Source organism: Pomacea canaliculata, linkage group LG1 (assembly GCF_003073045.1).
Source record: "Pomacea canaliculata isolate SZHN2017 linkage group LG1, ASM307304v1, whole genome shotgun sequence".
Lineage (NCBI taxonomy): Eukaryota > Metazoa > Mollusca > Gastropoda > Architaenioglossa > Ampullariidae > Pomacea > Pomacea canaliculata.
Genome location: NC_037590.1, coordinates 5,529,014 through 5,546,182, shown reverse-complemented (window position 1 = coordinate 5,546,182; position 17,169 = coordinate 5,529,014). Strand labels below are relative to the sequence as shown.

The window sequence follows — 17,169 nt, the reverse complement described above, 5'->3', positions numbered from 1 at the left end:
TCCCCTCTCTTAACACACAAAACCACAACATCAACAACTGCAGCCGATCAGTTACTTAGAACACCGCGATGAATGAAAAGTCTTCATCGCTCCTCACAACTCTTCATGGCGTTGGAGCGACAGACGAGCAGACAGAAGACAGAGTAAGCAGGTGACAGTCCTACCCTAGTCCTCCGATCCCGTTTATCTCCTTCCTATAAAGCAAGCAAGCTTGACGTGGCGAGAAATCAGCTTGCAAACACCCAAGTTCCTACTCCACCTCCTCCCCCATCTTCCTCCACCCACCCCCACATAACGGCCAAACCCTCACGGACCGCCGTTTGGGGGTCAGACGACTCCGTCTGTAATGGATTTATTGTCTGTCTCGAATTACCAGTCCACGGGTCGTGCGCATCTTCAAAGACAAGGGGAAGGAGATGTGAACTCCGCACTTAGATCACCCAGATAGTCCCCCTCCTCACCCCCGCGCCACCCACCTCCCGCAGAGCGACATTTCTCTTGCTCATATCACAGGATGTTTTTAAAATTAGGATAGAAAACACGCAAAATATAATTTATTTTTGAAGAAAATCTTTCAAGATATAAACAGAAATAAAATTTCAGGTAAAACAAGAGATGAGAGTTGTCACAGATTCATCATGAGGTGCTCCATCATGTCCACCACACCCTTCCCTTGGTTTTATTTATTTTATATTTTTATTTTGAAGTTTGTTGTGCCATCTAGGTAAAGTCCTTGTCCTTCCCTCAGTAATGTAATAAAGTATTTAATTTAATAATACACTAATAGTCAGGTTCTTGTGTTACTACAGAAAGTTATCAAGTTATCTCCCCCTGCCACCAAAAGGAAGCGCTAATCACAGGCGTGTACCCATCTCATCCACCCAACATTCCGACATGCTCCACTAGTTTTCTGTGCACTGCCACAGGGTGTGTCACATTCATCATGGGGATGAATACCTTGCCCCCCTACTGTCGGCAGTTGCCACCAAGGCCAAGGCCAGTCCTTTCAAGACGAAAACTCACTCATCAAATCAGAGGACACGAAAACATTTTTATTTATTTTTTTTTTTTCGCGAGGAGGAAAATCCGGAGCTGGGAATAACAACCGATGAGGAAAACACTGTGGGGTGAACTGTAAGGTTTCTGGGAAAGGGGCACAGTGCAGGATCTGGTGTGACCCTTGTTGAGCTGTGTGTATCCCCCGTGACCTGAGATTGTCATCCACCTCCCACAGCCCTATACCTCCACAGCATGTCAGCTTCCTGTGTTTGGTGCACAAAAAACTGAGATACTACTTATTATTATATTGTTTACAACTAATGTTTAAAAACTTTTATCAGCAAAGACTGAAAAAAGATATAAACAATGTAAATAAATTTATTAATAGAAATATTTTAAATAGTGTTTTATGTATTGTCTGTATAATGCAGCAGTATCTTTATCGCCTAACCTAGTTGGTCTTTTGTTTCTGTGAACAAAAATATACTTGCCTATACTATCAAAACTGATGTAATAGTCGGACAAGACAAGATCCAAGCATATCAACAAAATATTTTTTTCATTTTACATTTTTAAAGCTACCCCAAATTTATGGAAGAAGTCAGAATTAAAAAATATTGGTTAATATATGCAATTTTGAGATTTCTGTTTTTATTGACTGCTTTTTATTTATTTTTGTTGTTGTTGATTGTTAATTTCCAGATGGTTGATCTTAACAGGAGCATGTACATCAACGTCTGGCTAAGTCAGTCCATAAAGCGCGTGCTAGGTGACTGTTTCAGTTAGTCTTGACAACATGTTTCCAGTCCGTGGGCTGGCAAAGGCCGCCTGGAATTGAAGGCGGACAGACACGAACATTTATTCCACAGAGAACGAGAAGTTTATATCTACAGTCATGGGGTCACGTGACGCAGGCAGGTTTTGACCGTAGATGCCGCGGTGCTGTTGAAAGTGTCTAGAAGCCAGTGCACTAGGAGGAGGATCCCGAGGACACCATCATTCTGCTTGCCCCGGTTATAGACTACCCCCAACACACACACCCCACACACAAACGACCTTCTCCCATCTTCTTCTTGCTACTTTCTTCATGCTATCAGCCTATCACACTCACAAACGCTTGTCCGCTCTCCCAGACATTTTCTTCGTCGTCTGTTTATCAGTAGCACAGTACACATCCAGTTTGTCCGGTTTCATTCAGTCCCGGATGGTCATGTCATGACAAGATGTCAGGTGAAGGACTGAAGAGTTTGGATGTGTTCCTTTCTGCTTCACTTTTCTGCGGTGTGGAGCATGCGATAGAGAGAAGGGAGAACGAGTGGTACGTAGCATGATGATGAGCAGGTGACTGCGCGGCTAACACATTTTCAAAGAATTCGTTCAAGTCTTGTGTTTTGTTTTACCCTCACTTCCTGATAAAACCTCGATGTTCCAGTGCAGGGCAACATTAGGACACTTTAACGGCTTGACGTCACGTGCTTTCTGAGGTCACGTGCTCTCTGTCGTCAAGTCCTCCTTACAGACTATCATGTACCATTCTCACTTCAACGATCTGAAGAAAGACGAAGACGATGCTACTCTCTCTGCCATAAACGGACAAACCCGTAAACCTCGATATAAAGAAGAAAAATAAAAAAAAGAAAATAAAAAAAAAACGAGCGTAGGTGTTTGACCTGTCGGTCGGACATTTCCAAGCTCGCGTGCGGACAACAGAAAGTGAGAACAGGCCTGAAGACCAGTGATGGCAACAGATGCATTCCGCGACAACCAACGGTCCGGCCTTCACTGACAGTCAGTCGTCACTGTTCAACTTGTTGCCACTAACTTCTGTTGGTAGAACCTTGCCTACGGTTCAAATTCTATTTCGCAAGACTTTATTTTCAAAAGTAAGGACTGCATGACATTTTTAACGCGTAGGCCTTAAATCTGTTTAGACAATCAGCTATATAGAAACATAGGGCACAACACTATTTAGAACTCGTAACTAAAATGATTTCAATAGATACAACTCTAAGCCAGGCTTTTCGTTCCCGCTGGCACAGTTTGTACACTTGTATGGCGGATCTCAATGGCAAGAAGCGAATTTTGTAGAGAAAAAAAAAATCCGCTTCTTTAGAACAGTTGTACATTTTATAATAAACATGTTATGCAACCAGCCCCAGGATTCTCATTCACATACGGGGCATTAACCTTTCCTAAGCCGAGCTCATTTCAGAGTCTGATGACAAAGACATCAAGCAGAAAAGCAAGCCATCTGTTGCAGCAGCACAATATCTCAAGAAAGTCAAAGAGACTGCACTCCATATTCAATGTTTGTAACAGTACGACTGTCTACTAACGAACAAAGCGCCACCCCAAAACACTTATAAAAACAAAAACAAACAAATCCTTCGCCACGCCCTTCTGTCGCTTGAGTACCCGGACAGGTACTTGTGACTCAAGCTAATTAGCGAAAGGGTAACAGTGTAAAAACATCGCAACCGACATAATTCGCGAAGGAAAGTCAGAGTGAGACCGACAATAAAACCGCCATAAATCGCGACAGCAGCTGTCACGAGCCACACGAGGACCGTTCGCGAGAGCAGGCCGGGAACCAGTTACAGAGCGCGGGGTGCGCAGCGCGCCTCAAAGGTCGCCAGGTTCAAAGGGCGTGACCCTCCTTGTGACCGTGTGTGTGTGTTCCGAAACACTCCTTGACACACTAGCCCTGCAGTAACTGACAGTATGCCGGTCACTGAGAAGGAGAGAATGTAGCGCTCCTACAGCGATTTCCAACAGATACGGTTAAAATTCCTTTCCACCACCACCACCACCACCACCACCACCACCGTTCTACTGCATCTACCCCTCACAGTCGGGGTACAAATGAGAGCCCCACGGCCGTTCCTGCTCATCATGGTGCCAGGGATCCTCCTGTTATCCTCCCTTGGACCTGGCATGACGAGGACTCCATCGTCTCCTGGTCTGCTCCTACGATTTGTTTCCCAGTGGTTCTACCTTCGCTTTATATCTCCCTTTCCCCGAATTTTCTGTCTGCATTACATGAGACGGCAAGTCCATCTGACACCTTAGTTCTGGTATGTAAAGTCTGGAGTACATGGCAAAGTGCAGAAAAGCTTGTGCACGTGTCTGAGAGAGCATGCATTCTCCTGTGTATCTAAATATAAAATTCTTAAATTAAATCCCAGGCCCATGAATACTGGAAACGCGTTATAACATTAAAAAAATGAGAAGTGAAGTAAATTAAATGTAAAGGGTAAAACAAAATTTGAAATTACTAACAGCTGTGAAAAGTAATCAATGACAAATCTTAAGAAGGATAAATCCATTTTACGAGAAACTTGAGGGTTTATCGTTAGTGAAGTGCCTCCTGTAGGAGGGAGAAGGGAGGATAGAGGCGGGAGCCCCAGGCCGCGACAACTGCAGTGATGTGTGGGAGGGGACCACAACGGAAGATCACCCTTCCATCCCCTGCTGCACACTACAGCGCCCTCTTCTCGCGCCTCCCTTGTCCCCCACGGGTGTGAAACAGCAACGAGGTGGATGAAATCCTCCTTCCACCCCAAGAATGATCTCCCTCTCTTCCCAGAACAAGACATAAAAGTTGTTGCTGTCTGGCCTTTTATTTATTTTTTAACCGAAGCCTAAAGCGAGCAGTTTGGGTTGCAACGATTCGCCCTGCCAGGGTAAATGGTTTGCTGGTTGCACATACAAAAAACATCTCACCCCAACCCTCAGTCCACCCGTGCAACACCCGAGAATGCTGCACACTTTAGTGGTTTGTGCGAAGCCAAGAACAACCTTCGCTAACTTGCTCCTCCCACCTCCACCCTCTGCCTCTTGCACCCCTTCCACCGACCCTACTCTCGGGTGTGCGCCAGCTCCTCCCTAGCATCCTTCACACCCACCCGCCTACCAACTCTACTCACGCGCCCGTAGACTTCTTGGTGTGTGTGTGCACGCGCGCGCTAACACGAAGAAACACAAGAAACATGTCTGCAATTTGCAATGGGTCTCAGCTTGCAAGAACCTTTAGTAGTGTTTTACCAAGTGCGGAAGGAAATCAGCTTTTTTTTTAGGACAGAAGGAAACACGTGTTCCATCCACCTCTCCTCCCCCTCGACATCCTTCTCGCTCTAGTTACACCAACAGTCATGCGCTGTCACCTGTGAACACTCGCAAGTCCTCACAAGATCAATGAGATGTGAACACTTCACTTAAAAATAAAATCCTCGAGCTTAGCGAGGACAGGTGTGTGATGAAGGGCACAGGATGCAGAAGCAGACGGTAAACAAGTTATCTCATGGAGATTTGTGGCACCAAAATAACTGCATCTCCATCACGCCCACCCCCCACTCCCATCCAACCAACACACACACATACACAAACTGAAAAAAAAAAAAAAGGAAAGGCAGTGATTGAAAGAGCTGTATGTTCCGCTGGATTCTGTGCCACAGATTAACAACAAGTGTAGCTACAAAAATTAGCTCAGCTTTTTATATCACCTGGGAACTAATCACACCTTGCTTTTGCACAGGTGCATGGCGGTCTTCATGACTTTCAAGAAAGAATAAAAAAAGAGTATCGCGGTTTATGGCGATTTTCAATGGACATTAAAGCAAGAAAGTGACTGAGGTGTTGACAATAAGTGCAACATGAACGAATAGGTCCTTAGAAAGTCAGCATTCGGTGCAAGAGACCAACCCTTTGCCATCATCCATTGTTAGTTCAAAAGTTCATTTCTTACTTTCTATACATCCCACCCCACTCGCTTCTCCCTTCCCTCCAAATTGAGACGGATTTGAACCATTGAATCACTCAATCACTAAATCCTCGAATAACTCAATCACAAATCATAAACTACAGAATTGCAACTATAAATTTATTTGCAAAAAAATTGTGAGTAAACATATATATATACAGATAAAAAAAACATCAGGTCATTAGTGCAGAAAAAAAATGTTTACAATTTCTGTAATTTTATTATTTGTATTAATTATTTTTATTTAGGTACACAGCGGTTAACAGCACAGAGGTTTCAGTTCTTCAGTATCGTGTTAAACTTACATCACCCAGACACTTTCTCTCTCTCTTCCCCTCTCACGCGCGCACGCACACGCACGCCATTCCTCCCATCTCGCCCGCCCACTATCGACCAGTCGCCGTTACCCAGCATCCCCCGGATCCAGCTCCCAGATGGAATGCACAACATTATTGCCAGAGCAGGAATTCGGGGGCCGTATCAAACTACACCCTCCGCGGTCGGCACAGGTGCTTTGAGGCTGTCGTGGTTCGCTGCCCACCCGTTTGCACACGTCTTGTGTTTTCGTTTGTATTTCTTCCTGGCGCCGATAAATTCCACATAATGGGTCCTTCCATTTCCACAGAACAGATGTGAGGAACAGACTTTTATACACCACGACTGTAACAACATCCCTGACCACAGACCGTGACTAGACTAGAAAGTGCGGTGCATACATGCACGAAGCAGTGTGTTCGCGAGTGTGTTTGTGTGTGTTCGCCAGTGTGTGTGGGGCAGGGACGAGGGTTTGAGTATGTATGTGTACAGTGGCTTATGGAAGTTCTGTACACGACAGGACGATTCATTTATTTACACAAACCGGTCCCTAGCACTTCACGGACTTGAAATAGTTTAACCAGTGACTGCTAAGGAGAGGGAGTGGGTTGACATGCTGAGCATTATAGGTTCAGTATTTTATGGAAATGATATATTTTTTACTTGACATACACCCTGATTTAAAAAAAATAATTTTCTACTCGGAGCACGAGCGTGCATTTTAAATATTAGAGATTACAATATCGCTTTGAATTTGGTTTTTAGGGTTAGGCTTTATTTTGAACAGACTAAGCAAACAAAACCATTGAGAGCTTGGCAACCGCGTTCGGAGGTCACTAAAGTCAGTAAAAAAACAAAAAAACAACAACAAAATTCAGCAATAAACTCTTGCTTTCCTGCAGTAAACCTCGTTTGCACGCAATCCACAGCAAAAAGTCTGCAGCATGCTGCTTGCAACACACCCGTCCCCTTCTCCGGTTATCAACTTGTACCCGTTTCATCAGATATTTTTAAGATATATCTTGTGACCAGCTATTTCTTCGTCCTCTTTGATCGCAAGTTTTTTTTCCCACAAAGTGTTTGAACCTCTCTGGTGTAAAGCAAACAAAGAGCATGTTGGGTAACGAGGTGGTCGCATGGTGTGGCCACAGCCTTCTCCTCGCTCAACATTTGTGAGGGTTTGATGCCCCACATACAGGGGCTCCACTAATAAAATGGTCTACTGAAGTTGCGAAAATAAGGATCGCTTTCACACTTGTCCCTCCCCAACACCCGACTGCCCCACCTATCAAATCTCCAGGGTGGAGAGGAAAACAGAGAAACGGAGCGAACTATCCATACTTAAGGGTGGCAACGGCTGTGGAAGAACATCGTCCGTTGTTCTCTGTTTATTATAATAATAATTCGTCTTGTGAAAGGAATGTTCAGTGAACTGTTCTCACCTCTCTCTCACACTAACCTCTTTAGCTCAGGATTTGGAGTAAACAACTATTATAAGGTGAAGAAAAACATCAACCCATCCAATATTCATGGCTAAATTAAAATCCACCATCCTTAAAATGTCATTAAAATATATTTTTCATAATAGGCAATACTAATTTAATTCTTTGCTACATTAGGCAATACTAACAATGTGACATGATGGGATGCACGGAGGCGTCTAGTTAAGGGTCTTCAAGTGTGGGCCTGTCAGGAAATTTCCTCTCACTGCGCAATTTGTACCCGCCTTCAACCCACCCTGACCCCGCGAAGGCCATGTTGTGTAAGTACCTGCAAGTGCAGCCACATGCTGTCAAGCAAATTATTGGCAACAACCATGAAATGTCAGATTTTTTTCACAGCTTTAGTTATCTTCGTTTTAAAGCTTGAAATTGTCACAAGAATTAATTTTCACAACCAAAAAAAAACTTGAATGGCAACAAGAAAAAATTATTTAAGCACATAATTATACAGAAATAACATAGAATAATTTGTTTTGAGTAAACTGAGGTTGCTGCAGCATCTACCACAAACATTTTTCATCAAGGATGTCCATCATGTTGCTTTACATCTATAATCCTCTGCATGACAATGATGTTCTCATGACTTCATTGTGCAAGCCACCCGGGGTGGCATTGCTACCTGAGAGGAGAATGAGGTCGCAGTACCACAGTGCAAGTGCAATGTTGCATGCACAATCTTTGAAAATATTGCAGCATGTGAGTCGACACTAACATCATGAAGGGGGTAGAGGAGTGGTGGGGTGTGGTGATGGGACCCGCAACCAGTATCTTTGGGGTCCACAGCTACCCTATAACTTCTGCAGAGAGACTGGCTGCTGCGGACTGGAGGCAAACGACTGCCAGGCACAGGAAACTCGCGTTACGAGAGACGAAAGTGAAAGGTCCCCCGGGTTACGACGCACGTGAGGCGCGTGACGACGGAGACGACAAGACACTCGCTACACCATGTTCAGGCTCTCTCCCTTCCTTGACTTGTTTGTGTCCTCCCTGAACTCTCCGGTCGTCGGGACGTCCGCCGGTGGTGGTGGTGGTGGGGACGGATGGGGGAAGAGGGGGGGAGAGATGCGAAGCGCGCGCTCTCACAGGAGTGCAACACCTTCACAGCTATCAAACACAAATCTCATCGGAAGTTTTCAGCTCTTTAACCTCATTTTTTGCTCTAGCCACGAAAAGTATAACTGGAAAAAATACCCTCTTACGAATATTAAAAAGATCGTGTATAAAATATAACTGCTATTTAAATAAATGACAAACCGGCATGTCTCGAATTTTTTTTTTTTTTGGGGGGGGGGGGAAGAAACTTATTTCATCTCAAAATCGTAATTTAACTGACTTTTGGTCGATGCTGTTTTTACATTCCCACATCCAATATCTAAGCTTTTTCAAGGACCTTTTCTTGAAAAAAAAACCAACTAAAATTCGAGCTATTTATAAGTAAGAATAGCAAGTACAGAAAAAGTGAAAACAATTGCCATAATTGGTTCATCAATATATCAGTCAATGATATTCTTTTTTCTCATCACTGACTGATATACTGAACAACTAAGGCTAATTTGCTGACTGCCTTATAAACATTTGCTCTAGTTTCTTATTCAGCATCCGCACAGGTAAACCCTAAGGTCACTTCCACACTTTCGGCATGACCTGCTCACTTCTGGGTTGACCTGCTCAAACAAATTCTTGTTTCCGCCCTCGGAGTCACGAGCATGGGGCTGACAGTGATTGCTCCCAGAAATCCCGCTCCTTTCTTGTCTCAGGATCCGACAGTTCCCCACCCCGCCATCTGCTTGCTCTGCGACCTCCTGACGTACTCACGACCCAAGGCGCGCATGCGCGGACGCAAGTTCCGGTTTCCCTCTTTCTCCTTAATTATCTGGTTGGACAATGTTTATGACGTCACAAATATGTCAGCCTGCGCCAGCGGGACTCAATGGTGGCGGTTCGCTTTCCGTATTGCTTGTTTGGCACGCGTTAATTGCTAAAAGCTTCGTAGGTGAACTGCACTGACAGCCACAGTCAACGGTCCCGTGTCAGCAGTCAGGGATGACCTTGTTGTCCCCACTCCCTCCCCACCAGTCGGAGGATAAACGAAAATAAAATCCCCACAAAAAGGTCATCGACGAAGCAATTTTGTAGTCGAAACAAAAATGAATGCCCGACTGCTGCTGTCAGGTGGCCAGCATGTAACAAGCGGGCCTAACCTGAGAGATGAAGGCACAACACTTACATAAAATATCAGGGTTCACCGAATTATAAACTTTGTGAGGTCCGGGACCCCAGGACACCATCCTGTTGGTGACGGGTCTACAAAACACGCCCGGAAAAGGTCTGAAAGCAGATGAAATATTGGCACGAATCCCTTTCGATCCAAGAATTAAACTAATGCTAATCCTCTCTGCTATCTTTCAGTGCCAGGGTAGACAAAGTTGGCATACATTGTCCCCACAGGGCTGCTTGCACACCGCTGAGAAAACACAATGGGGCCGAGCGGCGGATACAGTGTCAGCCCTGGACGCCGAGGCGCTGACGCATGGAGGTTGAACCCCACTTCGCTCGAGCTTCGCAAAGTTCACAGACTGGAGGAAACAAGCAGATTTTTCATTTCTTAGCCCCCAATAAGATGAATTGCTGGGGTTGTCAGAAGCATATCCGCGACTTTGTGCTCCGGTGACGCCTTATCTGGGATGGATGTGACATGCTGTACTCTTCAAGCATATCTCTTGCCTCGGGGTACCGGGGCCATGCGGCTGTTATCTTCCTCTAGAGACGGAGAAAAGCCTCGATCAAGCCACAACACATAGCAGGTCCCCTGTCCTACTCTCCGACTGTCGACAATAGGCATGTCCACACAAGGTGGGCATGTACAAGCCGCCGACAGTCCTGTGTTATGTTGTTACAGAACAATACTAGAACTCTTTTTATAACAGAAAATGTTTGTCTGCTTTATGTTATTACAAAAATCCCTCTGGGTTTTGTATTTATACAGTCTTGTCAGTTTTTGTGTTGGCAGAGACAGTGATGTTAAATTTATATTGTCATAAAAAGGATGTCCTACTTTTTCTCCAAATATTCAAAGTGTGTACAGATCCCCCAACCCCTTACTTACCACCTCTTCTGTCCTCCCCAATGACTGTAGCTCCTTGACTGTGCCATGAACTGTCTCGTTTTCAAGTCAGGTTTTTCTGCAACATCACTTTTCCTCTAGTCCTACCTTGCTATTCAATACATTCCAAGCAACCTTTCTCCCACCTGTGGTTTGCAAAATGGGACAAAGACTTCACCAGATGTGAGTGACTGTACCGGTGATAACGGATCAGCAGACAGACATTATCGGGTTTAATTGTGGTTAGGCCTTGGCAGAACCCCTAAGGAAAGAGCCCCACCCCCTAGTCATGTTCAAACTATGGCAGGGTGAGAAAACCTCTCAAGGAAAACATAGAAGGTTGTGTGATGTTTCAAGATGCTGCAGACCCTGGTACCTACAAAATGCAGGACGACTTGTCCGGGAAAACAAAGAAAATAACATGCATCCTTTCTATGTTAAAAAACAACTTTTAGCAGGAACTTTTCGGACAAGTATCATTAGATGAAGAGTTTTAACAACTATTCCTGATCAAATGTCTGACATCTTGCAGATGCTACCTCCGACAACTACAAGGAGAGGAAAAAAAATCCCTGCAGTTAGTATTTTCTCCATTTTGTTCTTCTTCATTCGAGTAAGTCGTTGAGTTCATCTGATCTTACAGCAGCAACACATTATGTCCCTCCCATTAGAAGTACAAGGATGAATCAGTAGAAACAGTAGACATACTCTATTTTCTTCATTTACCTACTCTACAGCATGACCTGGTGTTGTTCTCTCTCCTAAACCGAACAATGCTTTTAATCTAGGACTGATAAGGATGAAGACAATCGCTCAGTTGACATCAAGATTACAAGGGGCTTGCCAGGACACACCATAATTTAGCCACCCGAGAATATAAAAGGGGGAAAAAAGTTAACCATCATCCCTTGCGTTGATCATCTGATGAGAAGAACTGTGAAAATCACTATTTCGTTAAACATTTGAACTATAAGATATTTTATTATTATTGTCTTTCAAGCTATTGTATTTTACTACACTTGGTCCGGACACAATTTGTCTAATATATATGTTTGAAAAATTATTTACAAGAAAAACGAATTTGTACGAGTGTACAATGTCTTTTAAAAGTAATTTTTCTCCATCAACACAAATAAGACTCCTGGTGGTTTTGGTTCTGTTTTCATATAGGTTCGCTTCTCTCCCCAACTGCAAGCACGAGGTCAGCTATGTTCCCCCATGTGACCCTTTCGTACCCCCAGGTCGGCTGCTCCTGTGAGGGAGAGGAGAAAGGGTGTTCCGGGTATGGGGATGGGGGTGGGGGAATAAGGGAAGGAGGAGGGAACCGATTTTTCCTTTGAAATCGCCCTCCCCTCTCTGACATTCGGCGATGTCTATCAGTATCTTCTGGCGGATCCCAGAAGAGGAATTCGTAACAGAGGGAAAGAAGAATGACACGGCTTAAGAAATATATAAACTTCTAATGTGGAAGAAAAAAAGGTGGTGGAGTTGTTAACCTGTTCGCTACTTTAATTTTAATTTAAATCTGATTGAGATCATAAATTTTTGTAAAAGCAATTTTATCCATTGTTTTATTGAGAAAGTACATTATTACAGGATGAGTGTCAGCCAGTTCTGGCTTATATTAACTATTTAATGTCGTTTTTTTTTAAATCTCACTCGAACGTAGGCTCGCCCCAGTGAGCGATGAGTAAGCCTGTACAACGGACAATAATAAATGAGTAGCAGACGCCCGGCGATAAAAGCTGATGATTTTTTTTTAAAGCGAAAGAAAGACATTTTCTATCCAGATTTGAAACTTCTTTTTTTTAATGGGGGAAAGAAATCAGACCCTTCACCTTACCTGCTCACAAAGTTAGGATATTCTGGTTTTAAAAAATTGAACAGATCCGTAGGTATCAGATGGACATCTTATATTCAAAGCTTTTACAGAATTAACCGTTAAACATGGTTTGGCATTTAAATTCCTAAAAGCGGCTTGTTGAAACAGTGATTTAACCTCCAGATAACAGAAAATACAGAGTTTTTAAACTCCAGACTAAGCTTTCTGGTGGTGTTGTTCCTATGGAAGCTTACAGTAAAGCAACACTTAATTATTCTATGATACTTGGATGTGTCAATGTGGTTTTCTTCAGATATCTTTAAAATATTTTTTAAAAAAGCAAGCAAGGTTTTTTTTCAGGAGAAAATTACACTCATATGGACCAACGGTAATGAAAATGCTTTGTGGAATTAACATTTCTCACAGAGAAACCGCTGTAATGATGATGAATTACAGAATTATTTCTGTCTCCACACATCATCCATGTTACAGCAGCTGATCTGGAGTTTCATGGTATACACTAGAAACATATTCTGACTACTACATTCACAAGACTGTAGTCCATACACAAACAAGTAATGAATCCCATGAAAGTCCTTCTGTCAAGACATTTGAAAATCAATATTAACAAACGGATTATTACCGACAACTACAGAAACACCGTACTATTACAATTAAGCCAAAATATTTATGAATGTACTACTACTACTAATAATAATAAACACAATATTCGTATAGCGCATATTCACACACCTAAGCTCTTAGCACTAAGAACGAGGCATGATAGCATATGAGGAATAGAAGAACAAATATATAAATGACGGAAGAATAAAAAACAGTGCTAAAGATGAATAAAGACAAATACAGAAAATACAAAGAGGAACAAGTAACAAGGACTGAGTTTTGTGATGTTGCAAAAGCAAGGCGAGCAGAGGTAGAAATAAGCAAAAGTGTTGAAGGATGTGAAAAAGGAATTACTGTTGATGAAAGTTCAAGTTACTGCAGGGTGGTGATAGTGGGGGAGAGTTCTCTAGGCAATGCTGATGACAAGCCTAGTAGCTCTAGGTACTCGGGGTACCAACATTATTTGACTACAGGCAGACAGGCGCCATGGTCAGTCATCTCCACAACGACCAGCGCTGTGTTGTCTGTATTAAACACCCGACAACTACACCTTGTCCGTGTGTGATACCGTGAACATACCGCAGGTGTAAACTGTCGTCTGGTCGACTAAACTTTACGGAGTCAGGGCTCGAGAGATGTGTTTAACACCTGACACTTCCATCTACAAAACTAATTCCAAACGATAACAGCCCACATCAACCAAAAATCAAATGAATCGGTCACGGTCGGAATGGGCATTTGAAACTAAACAACAAAATCACTTTCCCAGAACATGCAAGAGGTTTTCATTTACCCCTCCCCCAATTTTTTTTTTTTTTGTGTGTGGGGGGGAGGTTTATCAGACGAAATTTGTTCGGCGATTTCAGCTCTCCCTTCCCTCCTTCCATCATGATATGAGACTATATTCCGACCATAGCAGACACTAACAGTACAGAGCGATGCAATTTGTTACCGTTATCGTGACCTTTGCCCCTAATGCTGTTTTTTATGGATGTAAATGTATGTCACTGATGTGTGATAACAAGCAATGGCGAAATATCATGTCCGGTTTGTCACACCACTTCTGATATCACTGCTGACCTCAACTCTTTCACCTGTTCATGCCCCTAATGCCAAATTGTAAATTTTCTGTAGGTGATAAAAAAACTTTTTTACCTGATTTAGTTTTCCCCCATGTGATATGGAAATACTGCACAACATTTTAGCACAGGTACGGGTTTGAATTAACTACGACCCTGCCAGAGACTAAGGTTAGAGTTCGTCAGCATTTGTTTCTTCTATTCTTCAAATAACCCTGACTGAAAAGACTGACTACATTCAGAAATTTAATGGAACTTTCCCGTATATGAGAGAGAGAGAACAGGTGAGAGGGTGGAGGCAGGCCAGGTAGAGCAGCTCAAGAATGAAAAAAACACAAAATAAGAAGATGCCGTGCAGTGACTTTCCGACCTCCCACGACAGCCAGACTTTCGTTCCTCCCTTCCTGCCATTATTTATTCCTTCCTTCAGAGATCGATAGTTGGCGATGGGCACGCACGTCTGCACACACAGAGGCAGCAAGAGGGATAAACAAGCGGTGTGTTTACTCTCACCACTGATGTCCCCCACCACCTCCTCCGGGACAACCGCGCGACTGTTCTCTTCTCCACCGCCGTGGCACGAACGCCCGGCGAGGGCCGATGGAAAGGCAAACCCGATATTATGTTTCGAAATACCAGGCTTTAACGCCGACACGAATTTCAGGCATTCCGTTTCACTGTTTAATCACTCGCTGCAAACAAAATCTTCCACAACCTGGATCGAAGTGTTGGTCACCTCCCTCTCTCCCCCCCAGAACCACTTTTCCGGTCAGCGCGCGTGTCGATGCGCGTGTGTCCGTGTTAAGCTAATTGTAGTTGGTTTTTTTAAAAGGTAAATAAATTCTTTCAAGCCTTTTTATCGAGCAAGAATAAAACAGTCGTCGCCGACGAGAAATTGGTTACCGTGGTTTCTTGGGACAAGACGATTCTGCAGTATTTTCACCGAAACGGAATCGCCACGGAAACAAGATGAACTAGCAGGTCTCACATTTTATTTTATGAAAATAATATGGAATGTAGTACAGAATGCATGTTTTGGCAAATGTATTTTATACATTATATATTTTGTATTTTATACATTTTTGTACATTTTTATCCATTTTTGTATTTTATACATTATATATTCTGTATTTTATATATTCTTGCTTTGAGGTCAGTTTTGGGATATTTGTGGTCACAATGCTTTTGCTCTGTTAGTTCGATGAGTGGGTGTTTGATTGTTGCATGTGTGTGTGTGTGTGTGAGTGAGAGAGAGAGAGCGCGTGTTTCCACATATCTGCAACATTTTCTGTTGAATGCCTACTACTTACTGCACTTCAATGCCGTGTTACCTGTATAGTCTTAACCGTTATTTTAATGGAAGGATTTTGGAAAAAAACATGTTTTGGAATTATTTATAAGCTATAGTTTTCCTTGAAAAATATCGAACAAGCAAACGGGAGAAACTGTTATTACTGAAACTGAAACTACAAGCTTCGCAATCCAAACTACTCGAAAAAGTTGTGGAAACTGTCAGAGAGAGGGAGGTGCGGGGGAGAGGGAGGGCGGCAATGGAGGGAGAATCATCTGTGCTGAGCACCAGACAACTTCTCTCTAGTTGTATCTAAACTCTGTGCCTCACCTATATAAAAACCTTTTGGAGGAAATAAGTTTGGAGAACAAGGCAATCCACCCAAGTTCGCAAAATGTCGATGCTGTATACTAGATAACTAGATGACTGACGATACACCTGTTTGAACATGTCTACATCTTTCCCCTAAAAAATAAATTCCGAGAGTGTTAAGCTCTGATCTCTTAATGACAATACCGTCTACAATCCCATCTCCGAGCTTAATTGTAACTTTTTACATTTTTTAACCACTTTTATACAATGTGACAGGGGGCGACACATTCCACTGTCATGTCGGCTCGCTGGCCGTTGCGGGGCCGTCTCAAAGGTGCTGAAACAGTTATATTCATGTGGATGCTCTAATACACAACAACAACAACAAAAATAACCAAAATAAGCTGCAGTAAGGAAAAGGGGCAACAGGTGAACAAGAAATACTCACATCTAAGTGAAGGGTAGGTAATCCAGTTTAAGAAGGCAACGCTGAATAATATAATCCAACCACAATGCAAAAGAAAAACAAGTCTTGCTGACTGTCGCCGTTGTAACCCGGGGATAAGCTCACAACAGGAAGTTGCATGGTGAACATCAGACTTTCACTGCAAGACAGACAGTCTCACTCACCACACACATCACCACAACAAACTGAAGGTAAAGTGGAATCCCAAAGCTCAGTGGTTCTCTTCTTGAACCCCGCGTGACAGAAACTCTTCAGTGAAGATCGATCAACACATTTTTCCTGAAATCTTTCTGCTGGTACAGGAAAGTCCACCCGGAAAATCCTCACATCACCGACAATGATTAATTTTTTTTAAAGTTTAGTGGGTTGGGTTTTTTTCTAATCCAGTGTAGAAGTGGAATATGGGGGAGAGTTGGGTTGGATGTCCTCCACCCCCTGAACACTGTGTGGAGACGAGTACAGCAGAATGTGGAAGCGAAAGTCGGGTGTCTGGTGGAAGCCCAGAGGTAGGAGTGGGCTGACTACGTATGCATGACACGTACGACCAGCGTGCTGTAGGCTCCACGGTATGTAGTTGGACTGCAGCACAAGTGTGTTGCGAGTCGCGTTGAGCAGGCGGGCGGGCGGGCAAGGGAGGAGGGGGGGCCTCAAAACGAGTCGCGCGCGCGCAAGAGTGTGCATCGTTAGACCTGTCACTCATCGCGTTGGCCCATTCTGGACCGCGATTGGTCTAACCCTCAACCGCTCCCCACCCTCGTGTTCAAGCTCCCCCTATCTCTCCATCCGTTGTACCCCCTTGCGTCTGAGGAAGGAGATAAAAAAAAATACACACACCCACCCTGACCCTCCCACCCTCAAGTGTTGCCTCCCACCTCAACTTCTACCATCCTTCCATCC

The 17,169-nt window shown here is 43.5% G+C and overlaps 1 protein-coding gene across 4 annotated transcripts in view; it reads right to left on the bottom strand.

Moving 5' to 3' along the window:
- Window positions 1-17,169, bottom strand: part of LOC112562326 (mucin-12-like) — a 145,484-nt gene that overhangs the window by 123,773 nt on the left and 4,542 nt on the right. Inside the window, exon 1 of one of the 4 annotated variants that reach the window (XM_025235546.1) lies at window positions 16,255-17,045. The exons of 1 other annotated variant lie outside the window; for it this stretch is intronic. The gene's annotated coding sequence lies outside the window, so the exon portion shown is untranslated. Of the gene's footprint in view, window positions 1-16,254; window positions 17,046-17,169 lie in introns of those variants that run through there. 2 more of the 4 variants (XM_025235526.1, XM_025235553.1) reach the window with 2 other exon arrangements.